The 6,742-nt window shown below is 39.7% G+C and overlaps 1 protein-coding gene across 1 annotated transcript in view; it reads left to right on the top strand.

Annotated features, from left to right (window-relative positions):
• The first annotated feature begins 366 nt into the window (after positions 1-366).
• farp1 (FERM, RhoGEF (ARHGEF) and pleckstrin domain protein 1 (chondrocyte-derived)) overlaps positions 367-6,742 on the top strand; it is an 80,613-nt gene continuing 74,237 nt past the window's right edge. Inside the window, exon 1 of the mRNA XM_051889313.1 lies at positions 367-572. The gene's annotated coding sequence lies outside the window, so the exon portion shown is untranslated. The remainder of the gene's footprint in view (positions 573-6,742) is intronic.

The following is a 6,742-nucleotide window of genomic DNA, read 5'->3' as shown; positions in this document are numbered from 1 at the left end:
CCATGAACGATATATAAAGTTTTGTGCTAATGTTTTGAGAACATTAAGAGCAGATAACTTTGAACAAACATTCATTACTGTTACTGGAAGAACGTTTGCTCATGACTTCATGAGAGAACCTTGCCAGAACGTTCCCTGTTGGATGGTTTGGTACGATTTTGATTGCATATTAATTTATCACTTACAATAATTTGGCAGTACAAAGGTACAGTGATTATATGAGAATACTTCGGGGAAAAAATACACTTCAACCCGCGGCAACTCTATTGGTTGATCAGGTAAAGTTTGAGTCCCCCGCCAGGTGTCGCTGTTTCCATCACAGCGCTTCATGAGGCTGTAGTGCGGGTGTTGGAGGCTGGAGGCGGTGTTTTATTGTATGAATTCAGTTTGGGATCAGTTCAGTCATGGCGTCCGGGAAGACGGTGGATTGCAGCGCTTCCCGCGAATAACCGCCGATAAACTGATTCATCGCGACTTCAGCCTCTGCTCTGCGTGTTATTTTCGCGGAGTATCATTTGACAACATAGTTACGCATATATTCAGTCACAAGGAGTGTTAATTCAGCAGTAAAGGTAAGATTCTGTGTTATTTTATTGGCTCGCAATAAACCGGCAGCAAATAAGAGTTACTATTTAATATTACGATCGCTGGACACGCTGATATATTGTTGCGGTTTCCATGGTTACACGATTAAATCTCACGAGCAGCCGCTGCTGCCACGCGTCATATCGTACGTTTTTAGATTTACTGTAGTGATTTACCATAGTGCTCTGCTGTACTTTTACATTTAACACAAATACTATGGTAATACCATGTTTTGTTGGATCTCTCAAAAAGTGCTGTGGCAGTACCATGGTATAGTGATAGTATCACCACTGTAGTTTATTCAAGGTACTTCCAAGAATGCATTGGTCCATGTCCAAAAACACAGTAGTACCTTTTTGTAATTGTGGTACTATGGTAATACCATGGTTTTTGGACTTGTATTATTGCAAATGCCTTGGTATTATTTGATAGCATCACTATACTATGGTATTACCACAATACAGTTTTGTAAGGGTCACATTGCTTTTGCCTCAGCCTGTTTTTTAACTAATGCAACACAGCATATGGTATTATTGATGTATGGAATTATCATAAATATCCCAGAACCAGGTGAAACCTCAGTATTGACCCTTTTTTCTTAATTGCATTAATTTTTCACTATAAATTCATAAGAGCTGCAGTGATGTTGTGTTTTAAGTGGGTGTGTAGGTAGTCATTTGGACATTATGGGCTTTCCTTGTCACATGAATTCTTGATGTGACATACACACACACACACACACACACACACACATACAGTCAATGCAGCTTAACCTACTAACATCTGAACCTCAGGGATTACTCGACTAACCTACATCCGCAGGCCGACTGGAAGCAGACGCCTCAGCACAGATTTTGAAAGCCTTTTAACAAATTGACCATATTAAAATTATTTTAATATATTAAATATTATTTAATGTTTGAGTGGTGACTTGTGATCTTGGTAATTAAACACACTAACTAGCACATTGAGTGGTTTTTAGCATGTTTCCCAGGGTAAAAAGTACCACTTAGTAGAGTAGTAACACACCTTCTCATTTGAGGAATCATTCAACGACATATACAATGTAGTGTGCATTTAGTACTTAATAATTAGGGTGTGTCTCAATCAGCTCCCTAGGTCATGAATCAGTATACACAAATCGTCTACACAAATTTCGGACATTGTTAAAGACCCTTGCTCACTACACATTGGGACACTGATGGTGATGTGACAATCTGACAATGTCCTCATTGTACAACACCACTACTGTTATTTATGACCAACAGCAGAACTGATATATTTTTTTAATGTTATTTAAAGTACATTATGATACATACTTTGATTGTTACCTATACCTGCAACATTTTAGGTGTAAATTAATTATAAAGGTTCGCTAGATTATGTTCACTGCCTGTTTAGCGATGTGTTTATTCTGAAATATAATCAAATAACAGTTTGTTTTTTCAAAACATCTATCGCGTCATGATGTGTATTGAGTGTGTTCGCATGATTTATGTTTCGCGCTTCAGAACTTCTGTGAAGGGAACATAGTTAGCATTGATGCTCCCTGGTTTTCATGGTGCATTGTGGGACTTTTTAGGGAGCGAACGTTTCACTGCACTAGAAGGATTTTGAGACAGCCCTTAAAATGGGCGACTTCCTGATCAGTGCCCTGACTGCTGAACTAGGGAGTTGATTGAGACACACCCTTAGTTTTGGCATGTTGGTCACATCACTAATTCTCAGTATTGTTTGTAAATACTAGTATTTAGTAGGGCTGCACAATATTGATGTACAAAACAGAAATTGAATAATCAAATGTAAAAATAAAACTGCTTAGTCTTCACTGTATGAATTAAATAAACATTGATTCTTATTAAAGCTATAAAAGTTATTCAGTCAAGAGCAGTGAGTGAATTTCTCTTTGTCTTTTGTTGTTTAATTAAAATTAATGAGACCGACGTCAGCTGGTTTATTAGGCTGCTGTCACTTTAAGAGCTAATGCACGGATCCAATATACTGTTACACACGTGTTTTCCTTCTCAAATGTTTACGTTCATTTAAAGGGATAGTTCCCTCAAAAATGAAAATTATCCCATAATTTACTCACCCTCAGGTCATCCTAGGTGTATGTGACTTTCTTCTTTCAGCCAAACACAATTGGAGTTATATTAAAAAATATCATGGCTCTTCCATGCTTTATAATGGGAGTGACTGGTGTCCTAGTTTTCGAAGCCCAAAAAGTGCATCCATCCATCATAAAAGTAATCCATTTGGCTCCAGGGGGTTAGTAAAGGCCTTCTGAAGTGGAGTGATGCGTTTTTGTAAGAAGATATCCATATTTATAACTTTATAAACTATGATCTCTGGCTTCCGGTAATGGCTGTACACAAGTCGAGTTCCAGCAGAAGAGTGACCTTTGACCTGATGTATGATGTAGTATGTAGCAGTAGCGTAAGCTTAGGTAAAAGTAGATGGAAGCCAGTGATTATAGTTTATAGTTATAAATATGAATATTTTTCTTACAAAAATGCATCACTTCGCTTCAGAAGGCCTTTATTAACCCCCTGAAGCCGTATGGATTACTTTTATGATGGATGGATGCGCTTTTTTGGGCTTCAAAATCTAGGATACCATTCTCTCCCATTATAAAACTTGGAAGAGCCAGGATGTTTTATAATATTACTGCAATTGTTTGGTTGAAAGAAGAAGGTCATATACACCTAGGATGGCTTGAGGGTGAGTAAATAATGGGATCATTCTCTTTTTTTGGGTGAACTAACCCTTTAAGACATAACTGTCTGCTTATGTGAATACTCACCAAGACAGGCATTTTGACATAATTTTGTCTGTATTTGGCCATATTAGCTGCAGAAAAGAACTGAATTTGGGATCACACGCTGTCCGAGAGGTGCGTGCGAGTACCACATTGAGATCTTTTCTGCAGCTTATTGTGCTTAACATTATGCATATCACATGTATGTAACAGTCATGTGTCCAGTCTATTCTCTGATATCCGTGTCAACCTAAAATTGTGACTTTACGCAACAAATCGTTCAGTTATTTTTCGATGATTTCGATATATTGTGCAGCCCTAGTATTTAGACAATATGATAGTGAAGCAGTATCCTCAAAATGCATTTTGTGGAGTCTGGTCCTGGGCCAGCGATGTTGATCCATGCGTTCAGATGTGTCTGTTGAATCTGTCTCAGCAAATCCTCTGTTTCACGGCGTCCGCCTCGATAAACACATCTCTGGGAACTTTCAGGTAAACAAGTTGAAAGGCAGGTTAACAAGCTCAGCGAGCGTGAGTCTGGGAATGAACCCTCGAGTTGCTGCATGTATTGTGTTCCTCGTTCATTTTTCTGTCTCTGTTTTCTATGAAGGGTGTGTGTGTGTTTGTATAGGATGGAAAAAGAAAGATGTTTGTATGAGGGTGTTCAAATAAAGTAACTGTTTGGGAAGCCATAAAATACCCTTTTTTTTTTTACCATGCATGTCCTTTGAAATGGGGCCTCTCCTTGATCGTTGACTTTCAAAACTGTTTTTCTGTCAGGTTGAGTTTATAGTTGGTTTGCACTTTGGTTTTAATGAGACTTAAATTTCTCCAGAAGAACTTCCTGTTTCTTCTTGTTTATATTTGTATGTGTGACTAACCTTCATTCTGTGCACTGCTTGCTTCCTACTTTGTGCTTCCTTTAGAGTAAAAGTTTCTAGTCTGTGGCCTTTCTGCAGAGGTTTCTCTTTCACTTGTTTATCAGCGTTCAGTGTGAGAGGTGTGCACGAGGAACTGCTAATGGCCAATTATAGAAAGACGAGCTGTCACAAATCACAGCACTGCATCAGGACAGGATATAAAACATGCTTAAAACCACTCAGAATGCCATAGAAAAACCCTAGCAACATCACTGAATACCCTAGCAACTACATAGCAATGAGCTGCAGCCACATGGCAACACCTTAACAACATCTCAGAACACCCTAGCAACTACATAGCAATGTGCTTAAACCACTCTAAATGCCCTTGCAACATCCTATCAATATCTCAGAACACCCTAGCCTAGCAACTACATAGCAACATGCTTAAAACCTCTCAGAATGCCTTAGCAACCACACAACATCCCAGAACACTCTAGCAACTACATAGCAATGAGCTTAAACTATTCGGAATGCCTGAGCAACCACATAGCAACACCCTAGCAACATCCCAGAACACCCTAGCAACTACATAGCAATGTGCTTAAGCCACTCAGAACGCATTAGCAACCACATAACATCCCAGAACACCAGAGCAACAACGTAGCTATGAGCTTAAACCATTCAGAATGGTTAAAGCTCAACAACCACATAGCAACATCCTAGCAACATCCCAGAACACCCTAGCAACTACATAGCAGTGTGCTCAAAGCCTCAAACCACATTTAATGCCTTGGCAACATCCGAGCAATATCTCAGAACACCCTAGCAACAACATAGCAACATGCTTAAAACTACACAGAATGCCTTAGCAACCGCAAAACATCCCAGAACACCATGGCAACAACATAGCACTGTGCTTATACCACTCAGAATGCCTTAGCAAACACATAGCAACATCCCAGAACACCCTAGCAACTACATAGCAATGAGCTTAAATCACTCATAATGCCTTAGCAACATCATAGCAACACCCTAGCATCCCAGAACACCCTAGCAACAACATGGCAATGAGCTTAAACCACTCAGAATGCCTTAGTAGCCATATAGCAACACCCTAGCAACATCCCAGAAAACACTAGCAGCTACAAAGCAATGAGTTCAAACCACTCATAATGCTTTAGCAACCACATAAAATCCCAGAACACCATAGCAACAACATAGCAATGAGCTTAAACTACTCTAAATGCCTTGGCAACATCCTAGCAATATCTCAGAACACCCTAGCAACAACAAAGCAATGTGCTTAAACTACTCTAAATGCCTTGGCAACATCCTAGCAATATCTCAGAACACCCAAGCAACTACATAGCGACATGCTTAAAACCTCTCAGAATGCCTTAGCAACCACAGAGCAACACCCTGGCAACCACATAGCAATGTGCTTAATGGCCACATAGAACACCATAGCAGCTGCATAGCAACGTCCTGGTGACCACCAGAATGTCCTGGCAGCCATCCAAACTGCCTAGCAACAATCCTTAATGCCACTCAGATGCAACCTTATAGCAAACCTCTGAAAATCTCACTGTAATTTGTGTAGTATTGTTTCTTGATACTCTAGAATAGATTGTGTTTCACTGACTGTATTGTACAGCTGTTAGTATGGCTGATCTGATCTACACACCGTTATGGGAACAGGATCCCTTGTCTTTATGTTTGTACGATTTCCTTTGGGAAAGATTATGTGTTCTGAGACATGAGAAAACATAAATGAAGCTCCTCTGAGATGACATTACCAGAAGCTGGAGTGTGAGAAAGTCGTGTTGAATCTTCCAGCAAAAGAAGGTCAACCTGTTGAACCAGTAACAGTACAGTTCCTGTCATGTGCCTTTCAAACTATAAACCAGATTAGTGCATAGTTAAAATGCAAGCTTTACCCAAGCTTCTTTGCTTTTTTCCTTTTATAATTCCTGCAAATTTCCAAGAGGAGCTGTTAAAAAATGGGTGAACTAAAGATAGCACAAGGAAGATTAAAGATAATGACCATGCATTTGTCATCATGTTTCTGTAAGTGGGTTTTAATAGCCCTGGTTTGAATAGAAATCCAGTTCTTTATAGGAGTTTGTCAGTATATTCGGCCCTACCGTGTGTGTTTTCATTGTTCTCGTGTTCTCATGTTCCGTCTCTGCGTAATTAACGGGCCGCTCCTGTAAAGGGTTTGCTAATAGAGCTGCAGACGTTCAGTGGTTAACTCATAAATTTGATGCTGAAGACTCTGTCCTGAGCGAGTGGGTTTTGGGTGGGTAATGAAACTGCTAGCCGAGGGGGATTAAAGGTCCCACTCAATTACTCATTCAGTTTAAATGCGTGTAACCAGTAACTTCGGCCCTGGACAGGAAAGAATGGGCCCCTTTATTACGGTGTTTGTGATTGTGGACGGCCCCTGAAGACTTCATGGGAGCCTGTTGGTCTCTATCCTGTTTTAGTGTCTATTACTCTTGCTCCATTTCTTTTATTCCTTTCTTTTAAGTCTTTT

The sequence above is a fragment of the Ctenopharyngodon idella genome, chromosome 1 (genome assembly GCF_019924925.1).
Source record: "Ctenopharyngodon idella isolate HZGC_01 chromosome 1, HZGC01, whole genome shotgun sequence".
Classification (NCBI taxonomy): Eukaryota; Metazoa; Chordata; class Actinopteri; order Cypriniformes; family Xenocyprididae; genus Ctenopharyngodon; species Ctenopharyngodon idella.
Note: the sequence above shows the minus strand (reverse complement) of the source record. Positions and strands in the feature narration are given on the sequence as shown.